At 41.1% G+C, this 14,819-nt stretch overlaps 1 long non-coding RNA gene and 4 other non-coding genes across 5 annotated transcripts in view; 1 reads left to right on the top strand and 4 right to left on the bottom strand.

Moving 5' to 3' along the window:
• The window catches only part of LOC144533549 (uncharacterized), a 66,799-nt gene that overhangs the window by 11,680 nt on the left and 40,300 nt on the right, over positions 1–14,819 (top strand). The gene's annotated exons all lie outside the window — the stretch shown is intronic.
• trnas-gcu (transfer RNA serine (anticodon GCU)) lies at positions 5,151–5,232 on the bottom strand. Its single transcript has one exon. It is a non-coding gene; the product is annotated as a tRNA-Ser (tRNA).
• trnas-gcu (transfer RNA serine (anticodon GCU)) lies at positions 5,390–5,471 on the bottom strand. The gene has a single exon. It is a non-coding gene; the product is annotated as a tRNA-Ser (tRNA).
• Positions 6,868–6,949, bottom strand: trnas-gcu (transfer RNA serine (anticodon GCU)). The gene has a single exon. It is a non-coding gene; the product is annotated as a tRNA-Ser (tRNA).
• Positions 8,368–8,449, bottom strand: trnas-gcu (transfer RNA serine (anticodon GCU)). The gene has a single exon. It is a non-coding gene; the product is annotated as a tRNA-Ser (tRNA).

The following is a 14,819-nucleotide window of genomic DNA, read 5'->3' as shown; positions in this document are numbered from 1 at the left end:
CTATACTGTGACTTTTTCATCACTTTTTTCACTATACCCAGACTCTTCTCCGGGGAGCCATCACCTTATCGTGGTGGAGAGGTTTGTGTGTCCCTATGAACCTGAGGGCTGTGTTGTCTGGAGCTTTGTGCTCCTGGTAGGGTCTCCCAAGGCAAAGTGGTCTCAGGTGAGGGGCCAGACAAAAGAATGGTTCAAAAATCCTATGAAAAATCGAGGAAGGGATGAAGTGACCCTGCCCGGAGGAAGCCCGGGGCCCCCGTCTGGAGCCAGGCCCAGATGGAGGGCTCGTCAGCGGCGTCTGGTGGCGGGTTTGCCACGGAGCCCGGTCGGGCACAGCCCGAAAAAAGCTACGTGGCGGACATCCCTCCATCCCATGGGCCCACCACCTGTGGGAGGAACCGCTGGGGTCGGGTGCGCTGCCACATGGGTGGCAGTGAAGGTCAGGGGCCTCGACGGACCAGACCCGGGCAGCAGAGGCTGGCTCTGGGGACGTGGAATGTCACCTCTCTGTGGGGGAAGGAGCCGGAACTTGTGCGGGAGGTGGAGCGCTACCGGTTAGATCTGGTGGGGCTTACCTCTACGCACAGTCTTGGTTCTGGAACCATACTCCTGGATAGGGGTTGGACTCTTTTCTTCTCCGGAGTTGCCCAGGGTGTGAGGCGCCGGGCGGGTGTGGGGATACTCACAAGCCCCCGGCTGAGCGCCGCTACGTTGGAGTTTAACCCGGTGGACGAGAGGGTCGCCTCCCTACGCCTGCGGGTTGTGGGGGGGGGGAAAAAACTCTGACTGTTGTTTGTGCATATGCACCAAACAAGAGTTCAGAGTATTCGGCCTTCTTGGAGACCTTGAGTGGAGTCCTGCATGGGGCTCCAGTCGGGGGACTCCATAGTTCTGCTGGGGGGGGACTTCAACGCGCACGTGGGTAATGATGGAGACACATGGAGAGGCGTGATTGGGAGGAACGGCCTCCCTGATCTAAACCAGAGTGGTTGTTTGTTGTTGGACTTCTGTGCTAGTCATGGATTGTCTATAACGAACACCATGTTCGAACATAGGGATGCTCATAAGTGTACTTGGTACCAGAGCACCCTAGGCCAAAGGTCAATGATCGATTTTATAATCGTTTCATCTGATCTGAGGCCATATGTTTTGGACACTCGGGTGAAGAGAGGGGCGGAGCTGTCAACCGATCACCATCTGGTGGTGAGTTGGGTCAGGGGGTGGGGGAAGACTCTGGACAGACCTGGTAAGCCCAAACGGGTAGTGCGGGTAAATTGGGAACGTCTGGAGGAGGCCCCTGTCCGACAGACTTTCAACTCACACCTCCGGCGGAGCTTTTCGTGCATCCCTGTGGAGGCTGGGGGGCATTGAACCCGAGTGGACAATGTTCAAAGTTTCCATTGCTGAAGCTGCGGTGAGGAGCTGTGGTCTTAGGGTCTTAGGTGCCTCAAGGGGCGGTAACCCACGAACACCGTGGTGGACACCGGTGGTCAGGGAAGCCGTCCGACTGAAGAAGGAGTCTTTCCGGGATATGTTATCCCAGACGACTCCGGAGGCAGTTGCAAGGTACCGAAGGGCCCGAAGGGCTGCAGCCTCTGCCGTGAAAGAGGCAAAGCAGCGTGTGTGGGAGAAGTTCGGAGAAGACATGGAGAAGGACTTTCGGTCGGCACCAAGGTGCTTCTGGAAAACCGTTCGCCACCTCAGGAGGGGGGAAGCGGGGAACCATCCAAGCTGTGTACAGTAAGGATGGGACGCTGTTGACCTCAACTGAGGAGGTAATAGGGCGGTGGAAGGAGCACTTTGAGGAACTCCTAAATCCGACTAATACGCCCTCTATGGTAGAGGCAGAGCTGGAGGATGATGGGGGGGGGGATTGGCATCAATTTCCCTGGTGGAGGTTGCTGAGGTAGTTAAACAACTCCACAGTGGCAAAGCCCCAGGGAATTGATGAGATCCGTCCAGAAATGCTTAAAGCTCTGGGTGTGGAGGGGTTGTCTTGGTTGACACGCCTCTTCAACATTGCGTGGAAGTCTGGGACGGTGCCTAAGGAGTGGCAGACCGGGGTGGTGGTTCCCCTTTTTTAAAAAAGGGGGGACCAGAGGGTGTGTGCCAATTACAGGGGTATCACACTTCTCAGCCTCCCCGGTAAAGTCTACTCCAAGGTGCTGGAAAGGAGGGTTCGGTCGATAGTCGAATCTCAGGTTGAAGAGGAACAATGCGGATTCCGTCCTGGTCGTGGAACAACGGACCAGATCTTTACTCTCGCAAGGATCCTGGAGGGAGCCTGGGAGTATGCCCAACCGGTCTACATGTGTTTTGTGGATCTGGAGAAGGCGTATGACCGGGTGCCCCGGGAGATACTGTGGGAGGTGCTGCGGGAGTACGGGGTGAGGGGGGTCCCTTCTCAGGGCCATCCAATCTCTGTACGACCAAAGCGAGAGCTGTGTCCGGGTTCTCGGCAGTAAGTCGGACTCGTTTCAGGTGAGGGTTGGCCTCCGCCAGGGCTGCGCTTTGTCACCAATCCTGTTTGTAGTATTTATGGACAGGATATCGAGGCGTAGTCGGGGTGGAGAGGGGTTGCAGTTCGGTGGGCTGGGGATCTCATCGCTGCTTTTTGCAGATGATGTGGTCCTGATGGCATCATCGGCCTGTGACCTTCAGCACTCACTGGATCGGTTCGCAGCCGAGTGTGAAGCGGCTGGGATGAGGATCAGCACCTCTAAATCGGAGGCCATGGTTCTCAGCAGGAAACCGATGGAGTGCCTTCTCCAGGTAGGGAATGAGTCCTTACCCCAAGTGAAGGAGTTCAAGTACCTTGGGGTCTTGTTCGCGAGTGAGGGGACAATGGAGCGGGAGATTGGTCGGAGAATCGGCGCAGCGGGTGCGGTATTACATTCAATTTATCGCACCGTTGTGACGAAAAGAGAGCTGAGCCAGAAGGCAAAGCTCTCAATCTACCGGTCAGTTTTTCGTTCCTACCCTCACCTATGGTCATGAAGGCTGGGTCATGACCGAAAGAACGAGATCCAGGGTACAAGCGGCCGAAATGGGTTTCCTCAGGAGGGTAGCTGGCGTCTCCCTTAGAGATAGGGTGAGAAGCTCAGTCATCCGTGAGGAGCTCGGAGTAGAGCCGCTGCTCCTTCGCGTCGAAAGGAGCCAGTTGAGGTGGTTCGGGCATCTGGTAAGGATGCCCCCCTGGGCGCCTCCCTAGGGAGGTGTTCCAGGCACGTCCAGCTGGGAGGAGGCCTCGGGGGAAGACCCAGGACTAGGTGGAGGGATTATATCTCCAACCTGGCCTGGGAACGCCTCGGGATCCCCCCAGTCGGAGCTGGTTAATGTGGCTCGGGAAAGGGAAGTTTGGGGTCCCCTGCTGGAGCTGCTACCCCCCCGCGACCCGACACCCGGATAAGCGGACGAAGATGGATGGATGGATGGATGGAGTGGTTTGAATGCAGCCAGTTATGTAAATGTAACAGAACGATGTACTGTATACTATGACTTTTTTCAAACATACTATACTATGACTTTTTTCAACATACTGTACTATGACTTTTTTCAACATACTATACTATGACTTTTTTCAACATACTATACTATGACTTTTTTCAACATACTATACTATGACTTTTTTCAACATACTATACTATGACTTTTTTCAACATACTATACTATGACTTTTTTCAACATACTATACTATGACTTTTTTCAACATACTATACTATGACTTTTTTCAACATACTATACTATGACTTTTTTCAACATACTATACTATGACTTTTTTCAACATACTATACTATGACTTTTTTCAACATACTATACTATGACTTTTTTCAACATACTATACTATGACTTTTTTCAACATACTATACTATGACTTTTTTCAACATACTATACTATGACTTTTTTCAACATACTATACTATGACTTTTTTCAACATACTATACTATGACTTTTTTCAACATACTATACTATGACTTTTTTCAACATACTATACTATGACTTTTTTCAACATACTATACTATGACTTTTGCAACATACTATACTATGACTTTTTCAACATACTATACTATGACTTTTTATTCAACATACTATACTATGACTATTTGCTCAAATGGATAACTACTGACTCATGACTTTTGCAACATACTGATACTATGACTATTTTTCAACATACTATCCCTATGACATTTGTATCATACTATACTATGATATCTTTTTCATCACACTTTTTACAACATACTGATACTATGACCTTTTTCAACATACTATACTATGACTTTTTTCAACATACTATACTATGATTTCTTTTCACAACATATCTGACATACTGATGACTTTTCTCGACATACTATACTATGATTTTTTTCAACATAGCTATACTATGATGTAAATGCAACACTGTACTATATACTGATGAGCTTTTCTGACATACTATACTATGACTTTTTAATCGACTTTTTCGACATACTATACTATGACTTTTTTCATAACTATACTTATGACTATGACTATTTTTTCGACATACTATACTATGACTTTTTATCACTTTTTTCGACATACTATACTGTGACTTTTTTTCAACATACTATACGATGACTTTTTCTCTATACTATACTATCTGATTTTTTTGCGACATACTATATGATAACTTTTTTTCAACATGACTATCCTATGGATCATACTATACTATGATATTATTTTATGACCTTTTTCGACATGCTATATGTGACTTTTTTAACATACTATACTGTTACTATGACTTTTTCTCAAACATACTATACTATGACTTTTTAATCACTTTTTCAACATACTATACTGTGACTTTTTATCACTTTTTTCAAAAAACTATACCATGACTTTTTAATCACTTTTTCGACATACTATACTGTGACTTTTTTTAAATATACTATACTGTGACTTTTTTATCGCTTTATTTGACGTACTAAAATCTGATTTTTGCGACATACTATATGATAACTTTTTTCAACAAGCTATCCTATGAATTTTCATCATTTTTTTGACATACTGCACTATGACTTTTTATCACTTCATTCAACATACTATGACATTTTTTTATGACAAAGAGAGTTTTGAATGCAGCTAGCCATGTTTTTTGACATGCAACTTTAGCAGAATGAAGAACCTTGGTTCGACGAGGATGGGATTCGAACCCACGCGTGCAGAGCACAATGGATTAGCAGTCCATCGCCTTAACCACTCGGCCACCTCGTCTGTTTTTGGGTCTTTTTAAAGTAAAGGTCTGATCCAAATCACCCCCTCATTGTTTAATAAGGCCTAGTAATTCCAGAAAAACATGGCCTGGTTTAGATACAATCTAGATGGAGCTACACAGTTCTTCGTTACTGTTACAGAATGATGAACCTTGTTTCGACGAGGATGGGATTTGAACCCATGCGTGCAGAGCACAATGGATTAGCAGTCTATCGCCTTAACCACTCGGCCACCTCGTCTGTTTTTGGGTCTTTTTAAAGTAAAGATCTGATCCAGATCACCCCCTCATTGTTTACATAGGCCTAGAAAGACTAGAAAAATGCGCCATGGAGTAGATGAGGAATATACGATCTAGTCCGAGCTACACAATAGCATGTGAAAGGTAGTGGGATGGATGCCCCCATTCTCTAGAGGAATTAAGATTCATCTTTCTTTTTTACTTGTGACCCCAATTAAACAAAAACCTGCAAATGTGTTTTGAAATACTATACTATGACTTTTTGACATATTATACTATGACTTTTTTCAACATACTTTACTATGACTTTTCCAACATACTATACTAGGATTATTTTATTACTTTATTCAACGTGCTAGACTATGACTATGGCTCAGTGGATAGCACTGCTCCAACAACTACCTGCAAATAGGAACCGCAGACTATGACTCTTCATCGATCCCAGACATTTTATCATACTATACTATGATATTTTTTTATCACCTTTTCGACATGCTATACGTGACTTTTTATGACTTTTTTCAAAAAACTATACCATGACTTTTTAATCACTTTTTCGACATACTATACTACGCTTTATTTGACGTACTAAAATCTGATTTTTGCGACATACTATATGATAACTTTTTTCAACAAACTATCCTATGGATCATACTATACTATGATATTTTTTTATCACCTTTTCGACATGCTATACGTGGCTTTTTTCAACATCCTATTCTATGACTTTTTCTCCATATTATACTATGATTTCTTTTCAACATACTGTACTGTGACTTTTTATGACTTTTTTCAAAAAACTATACCATGACTTTTTAATCACTTTTTCGACATACTATACTACGCTTTATTTGACGTACTAAAATCTGATTTTTGCGACATACTATATGATAACTTTTTTCAACAAACTATCCTATGGATCATACTATACTATGACTATTTATCATACTATACTATGACTTTTTCTCCATATTATACTATGACTTTTTTCTACATACTATACTATACTCTATGACTTTTTCTCCATATTATACTATGATTTCTTTTCAACATACTATACTGTGACTTTTTATGACTTTTTTCAAAAAACTATACCATGACTTTTTAATCACTTTTTCGACATATTATACTGTGACTTTTTTTAAATATACTATACGATGACTTTTTTATTGCTTTATTTGACGTACTAAAATCTGATTTTTGCGATATACTATATGATAACTTTTTTCAACAAACTATCCTATGAATTTTCATCATTTTTTTGACATACTGCACTATGACTTTTTATCACTTCATTCAACATACTATGACATTTTTTTTATGACAAAGAGAGTTGTTTGAATGCAGCTAGCCATGTTTTTTGACATGCAACTTTAGCAGAATGAAGAACCTTGGTTCAACGAGGATGGGATTCGAACCCACGCGTGCAGAGCACAATGGATTAGCAGTCCATCGCCTTAACCACTCGGCCACCTCGTCTGTTTTTGGGTCTTTTTAAAGTAAAGATCTGATCCAGATCACCCCCTCATTGTTTACATAGGCCTAGAAAGACTAGAAAAATGCGCCATGGAGTAGATGAGGAATATACAATCTAGTCCGAGCTACACAATAGCATGTGAAAGGTAGTGGGATGGATGCCCCCATTCTCCAGAGGAATTAAGATTCTTCTTTCTTTTTTACTTGTGACCCCAATTAAACAAAAACCTGCAAATGTGTTTTGAAATACTATACTATGACTTTTTGACATATTATACTATGACTTTTTTCAACATACTATACTATGACTTTTGCATCATAATATACTATGACTTTTCCAACATACTATACTAGGATTATTTTATTACTTTATTCAACGTGCTAGACTATGACTATGGCTCAGTGGATAGCACTGCTCCAACAACTACCTGCAAATAGGAACCGCAGACTATGACTCTTCATCGATCCCAGACATTTTATCATACTATACTATGATATTTTTTTATCACCTTTTCGACATGCTATACGTGACTTTTTTCAACATACTATTCTATGACTTTTTCTCCATATTATACTATGATTTCGTTTCAACATACTATACTAAAAAAATAATAAGATGAGCCTTTCTCTGGGAGAAACTGACAAGATTTTAGAAATGAGAGTGGTTTGAATGCAGCCAGTTATGTAAATGTAACAGAACGATGTACTGTATACTATGACTTTTCTGACATACTATACTATGAGTTTTTTTAATCACTTTTTAAACATACTACACTGTGACTTTTTATGACTTTTTTCAAAAAACTATACCATGACTTTTTAATCACTTTTTCGACATACTATACTGTGACTTTTTTTAAATATACTATACGATGACTTTTTTATCGCTTTATTTGACGTACTAAAATCTGATTTTTGCGACATACTATATGATAACTTTTTTCAACAAACTATCCTATGGATCATACTATACTATGATATTTTTTTATCACCTTTTCGACATGCTATATGTGACTTTTTTTAACATACTATTCTATGACTTTTTCTCCATATTATACTATGATTTCTTTTCAACATACTATACTATGACTTTTTATGACTTTTTTCAAAAAACTATACCATGACTTTTTAATCACTTTTTCGACATATTATACTGTGACTTTTTTTAAATATACTATACGATGACTTTTTTATCGCTTTATTTGACGTACTAAAATCTGATTTTTGCGACATACTATATGATAACTTTTTTCAACAAACTATCCTATGAATTTTCATCATTTTTTTGACATACTGTACTATGACTTTTTATCACTTCATTCAACATACTATGACATTTTTTTTATGACAAAGAGAGTTGTTTGAATGCAGCTAGCCATGTTTTTTGACATGCAACTTTAGCAGAATGAAGAACCTTGGTTTGACGAGGATGGGATTCGAACCCGCGCGTGCAGAGCACAATGGATTAGCAGTCCATCGCCTTAACCACTCGGCCACCTCATCTGACTTGCTGTCTTTTTAAAGTAAAGATCTGATCCAGATCACCCCCTCATTGTTTACATAGGCCTAGAAAGACTAGAAAAATGCGCCATGGAGTAGATGAGGAATATACGATCTAGTCCGAGCTACACAATAGCATGTGAAAGGTAGTGGGATGGATGCCCCCATTCTCCAGAGGAATTAAGATTCATCTTTCTTTTTTACTTGTGACCCCAATTAAACAAAAACCTGCAAATGTGTTTTGAAATACTATACTATGACTTTTTGACATACTATACTATGACTTTTTTCAACATACTATACTATGACTTTTGCATCATAATATACTATGACTTTTCCAACATACTATACTAGGATTATTTTATTACTTTATTCAACGTGCTAGACTATGACTATGGCTCAGTGGATAGCACTGCTCCAACAACTACCTGCAAATAAGAACCGCAGACTATGACCCTTGGTTTGATCTCATACTATACTATGACTTTTTTTTGACATGCTATTCTATGACCTATTTATCACGTTTTTCAACATACTATACTTTGACTTTTCAACATGCTACACTATGACTTTTTTCACATACTATACTTTGACTTTTCGACATGCAATACTTTGACTTCTTTCGACATATTATACTATAACTTTTTTATCACTATTTTCAACATACTATATTATGCAGCGTCAGGAAGCTCTGTAGCGACCTAAATAACTAGCAACTGCGGCTCGGCGTCATGGTGCTCGTAGCCAGGTGGCGTCCTCCTAGTTTCATAACATACAGTATCTTACGTTTTGGTGTGCATACATTTTCCTACTATATCATACAGACCCGTTCATGATAGTGCGTTGCATATGTTCATATTTTTCTCTGTCAATATGTCTGTCTGCTGTAAAGAAATAGTGGTGCAGATAGGCAAAACATTTGAACCCCTATCATTTCTTACTCTTTATTTTGTGTCCTTCATCCCTCTCCCACTTTAATACGAATGCAACTACCTGCATCCAACCATTATCTTGTAGTGCACCCTCGGCTAGTTCGTTGGGGATCCAGGCAGCAGGTTTCCAGAGAAAACAAAAGCCTGGAGCGTGTTTTTGTTGAGGCCCTAAAAGGGGCCTAGAGTCCGTCTGTCCCTTCCTATCTCCCTTCTGTCTGAGGAGGGAGGGGGAAAGGGCACACTGTGACTTTTGACACCGGGCATCTGTTGCTTAACCAAGGAGCTCTTTATAGAGTCTATGTGCAAACTAATACTGTACCAACACCCCTCTCCCCCCAGTGGCCTCTGACCTCTAACACATGGCCCGCACTTCTCAGGTTAATGGTGAACAAAACATCAATGGATTCAGTTTCACTTTTATAGGGCACTGTTTATATTGAGTCTGAGAAAAGTTAGATAAACCTGAATTTGAAGGGTTTTTAATGTGCTGAATAGGGTACATTTCCAGCTTGTTTCGCTGCAGGCAATTAGTTAATGACGCCATGTTCCCTCCTGAGGATAGAAACAGCTTATGTGGGCTGTAGATACTTTTGTCAAGGGAAGAATACGCAACCTGTTCTCCATTTGAACATTAACAATGTTGTGTTTCCAACTGTTTCCCTGTAAAGCTCCAAGTGAGTAGTGCAATCTGCTTCCATTTGGATAAGGGGAGTCCCTCAGTGCTGCCAATCACTGTCAATCTGTGCTTTCCCTCTTAATTAAATAAGAGGTTCCTATTTTTTCCTTTCCTTGCTCTGCTGAGTAAGTCCCTTTCATTAACGGCACTGCTGTGATTAATGGCTCTGCTTCAAGCAAGCAGTGTGCTGCATCTGTTGTCCCCTCAATCAGGGGGACACATAGTCCTTTTTAACTTGTAGGAGCAGCGATTTGGCCATGTGGAAGGCGGTGAAGAAAGTGGAATAATAGCCAGGACATAAAAAAATTGCAAGCAGTTCATTGAGCAGTCACAATGAACATGGGCCTGCTTTTATAGGATTAAATATATAAATAAAAATGATTTATAGGACTAGTCTGTTGAATGGACAGGCCTAGGTTTGTTTTGTTTTTAAACTATTATGCTTATTGTCAGGTTCATACTTGTATTTTGTGTTTCTAATAGAATATGTTTGCATGATTTAATGTTTAAAAAACGTTTTATTACTTTTTATTGTACAGTCACATGTAGCAGTGGACTGACTGTATCAGAGTACACAGTGGCAGTTTCTGAAAACTTTGTGGAAAATCACCAATTAAGGCTTCTTAACCAAAAAACGACACAATCAAAAATGTTCCAGCAGCAATGTGATCTGAAATTGGGGACAAATTAACATCTGCAGACAATATTAGATTTTTTAGCATGTAGCTACATATAGCAGTGTATGTAATGGTAAAACTGCAGTAACGTGCCTGGAGCAGATGACCACATAAAGAAATCCGGCAAGGATTGACATCACATTAAGCTCAGCTATCCTTGATACTGTGGCCCCTCTTAAACTCAAACGCCCTAATTTTACAGTGGCTTGATGATTCCACCCGCATCAGACAGGTTTGTCGAAGAGCGGAGAGTAAGTGGAAAAAATATCACCTCCTAGTCTCTTTAGAAATATTCAGAAATTCCCTGGCCAATTTCCAAGTTGCAGCAAAAAAAGCCAGGGCTAAGCATTTCTCAGACATTATAACCAAACATTCCCATCGCCCTATAATTTTATTTAGTAGCATAAACTCAATAGTTAACCCCCAAGTCTCTCCAGAGACTCTTAAAGTGTTTTACTGTGAAAATTGACCACATCAGAGCACAGTTCATTCCTGTTGTATTTGACACCCCACCACATTTCCCCACTGCTACAGCTTCTTTTGAACAATTCCAAGCAGTGTCCTACACTGAACTATGGGACATTGTAAAGCACATGAAACCATCAACAGCCCCACACGACCCTATCCCTTCACAGATTATCAAAGATGCTTTTGATGCTGTTGGTCCCTCTATTCAATTTATCCTTAACTCCTGCCTTACCACTGGCACCGTTCCTACATTTTTCAAGCATGTGGTTGTCCAGCCTATGCTAAAGAAACATAACCTAGATGCAAAATGCACCACATTGCCACAGCACTGAGACAGCCCTGTTAAAGGTGACAAATGACCTGTTGCTCACCCTTGACTCAGGTGATAATGCCATTCTGGTCCTGTTGGATCTTAGTGCTGCATTTGACACTGTAGACCATGGTACACTACTAGAGCATCTTGAACAGTGGGATGGCATCAAGGGTACAGCTCTAAACTGGTTTCACTCCTACCTCCATCAAAGATCTTTTTCAGTATCCATAGGCCAATACTCTTCATCCCCTGCCCCTGTGTCTTATGGTGTCGCTCAGGGATCCATTCTGGGTCCAGTACTCTTCTGCCTTTACATGCTCCCCCTAGGTAACATCATCAGAAAATTTAATATCTCATTCCATTTCTATGCAGATGACTCCCAACTGTACATCCCACTTAAATCCAGCAACTCCATGCAGCCTCTTTTAGACTGTTTGAAAGAAATTAAAATCTGGATGGCTAAGAATTTTCTTTAGTTAAATGATAACAAAACTGAAGTTATTGTCTTTGGCCCTTCAAAATCCCAAATTTCCATCCCTGCCGACCTTGGTCCCCTTGCCCCCTATGTTAAATCCCATGCACGCAACTTGGGTGTTATTTTAGACTCCCATCTTAACCTGGAGAAACAAAAATCATCTGTTGTAAAGAACAGTTTTTACCAATTAAGAATAATTTCCAAACTCAAGTCTGTTCTGTCATACAGTGATCTGGAAAAAGTCATCCATGCCTTCATAACATCCCGCCTAGACTATTGTAACTCACTCTACCTTGGTCTCCCTCTGACTCTGGTGGCACGGCTTCAGATGGTTCAAAATTCAGCGTCCTCCGCTGTCACAGTCTAAACTAGATTTCTTATGATTAACTATCCAAATCAAAGGGATGATTTAAATGTGAAAACTGGGTAGATCATCAAAATGTTGTACGACTTGACTTGTGACTTGCTGGACTTATGGCAGGGATTTGACTTGAATGATCCTCACCACAGTGACTTGAGACTTGCTGGTAACTTGAAGGTTAAGACTTGGGACTCGATTGTGACTTGCATGTGTGACTTACTCCCATCTCTGCTGATTAGATACTGTACATCAAGTTGGAAATTAAAGGAAGAGTTGAGATGTGTTTTCTGGGCAATGATGATGTGCACTTTGTAACCGCACAGTGTATATTTGACAACGTGGTCAAGGTGCTTCGCGGGAGGGATGTGGAGTTGTCCCACATCATTGGACTGGGCTCGTGCGATGAAGGGGAAGACACTCCATTTTCTCAAGAAGACTGTAGGATTCAGTTGAAAGCTTTAAAATGGTGGCATGTGGAAACATACTGTTCCTAAAGGTCTAGCCATTCTCAAGAGCAAAAAAATCTACATACAGTGGCTTTAAATTGACAATCTGAAAAACATTCACCTCAATTTCTCTGTTAAGGCCTGGATCTATCCAGGGCCCTTTTCTCGTGTGAACTCCAGACAATGTCCGGGGAATTAGATCTGGACATTGCCCTTTCACACATGTCGCTGTAGCACACGACAGAAGATTGTCCATGTCCATGTCACTCTCACTTCATGGAAATTTGGTTTAAATGAGGGTGGCGCCTGGGTAGAGCGTACAGCCGATTCGTAATTTTGTCATAAACACAGAGTCTATTGTCATTCCTTGAATTTGTCTGACGATTTCTGCATTGACCCTTACCAACAGAAGTTTCTGAAGCTCGTCGTCTTTCCAGTTAGACCTTTTCATTGGCGTCTTCGTGTAAATCACCCTTCTTCCTCTTTTCTTTCGGATGTTTGTTTTCTTCTGGTTACCGCATGAAAGAAACGTCATCAACATGCCGACTCACTGTGTGAATGACCTGCTCTATTCACACATGGGCTCAATCAGACAATACATTACACTTCGTACTAGGGAGCTGGCAGGGTAAAGACCGTTTAGTGTTCGATCCCCCTGATTCGGGCATTTGCAATCTCACACAGCTCATACATCTCCTCCCGGTAATGTTTAGTTAAAACATTTACAATAATGTCTTAATACGTTTAGCGTTGCAGTGCATGTGTGAAAGGGGTTCAGGTCTTCTTGAGGCTACTCCACCTCTCTTGTTCTCCATTGAACACTCCAGCCTCCAGATTTGTAATTATCAATGAAGGCCAGGATAAACAGGCCTATCCAGGCTGTCAGGGTAACACAGTAAGTCACTTTGAAGGATCCAAAGAGGGTTTCTCCAGGATCTGGCCTGCTCACTGAGCCAGAGAAAGCTGTCAAGAGCACCATTAAGCCAGGCTCAAAAACCAATAAATCTGCCAGTAGAGATGTGTTACTGATGCCTAATTCCACACACGAGAAAGACAGATGGGATGAGAGTGACCCAAGCATGGAAAGGTTTGAATGGTATGTGTCCTGCATAAATCTTAGTGAAACTGACAGTGTTTATGTTAAATGTCCTTTATGTGGACACAGTATTATTGGATCTGGAGTCAAGCCAGCGTAACACATTTTTAGCGCTACTTAGTCATTTACTGAGATAAAACATTGAATGTTTAATTAAATTGATCATGTTCAGCGCTCTCGGACATGATCAATTGTGTTCTTTACTATCTGATTTTAATTGTGCACTGTTTTAATATGTATTATATTGTATGTCTTATGTAAAGCACTTTGTGATTTTTATCTGTGAAAAGTGCTATATTAATACATTGTACTTACTTACTTACTTACTTACTTACTTACTTACTTACTTACTTGTGAGCAAGAAATTAAATGCCTACATTCTGGCAAGAAATGTGTGAAGATTGACTCTGAACTAGATCAGCTCATTTCCATGACATCATGCTATTCACATGACATCAATAATGCCACAACAATGGTTCCCAATAGGGCCACCAATGCAAAATAATCTATGTATCATGATACTGTAAAATATCTATTAGATAGTTTTAGATGTCATAGTGAGTGGTTGGAAATTAAAAACCTCATTTAGACCTTGTTCAAATTTTTTTTTTTTTACAAACCTAGACTGTGCTGCTTTAGCATGAATTCATTGTGTCTGCAAGAAAACAGGAGGTGACCTATTTAATCTTTGGAAAGAGGTGTGGTAGCTTTCAGAAAGGTCAGTTCCTCCTTTGGGGGAAAAATAAAGAGCATTGGAATATGAAAAGCCAGGGCCCTCTTTGTGACTGAGCACTTTGTAATTAAAGCCTGTAAAACCGTAATCAGGGTGGACTTTTGCTAACTCATTGGTAAGAGAAAAAGAAACGGTCATGGGTGTGACATCCCAGGATCCATAAAAAGTGAAAAAGCATTTTTTAGAAGACAGGGGC

This window comes from Sander vitreus, chromosome 18 (assembly GCF_031162955.1).
Source record: "Sander vitreus isolate 19-12246 chromosome 18, sanVit1, whole genome shotgun sequence".
NCBI lineage: Eukaryota > Metazoa > Chordata > Actinopteri > Perciformes > Percidae > Sander > Sander vitreus.
This window is presented reverse-complemented; position numbering and strand designations above follow the sequence as displayed.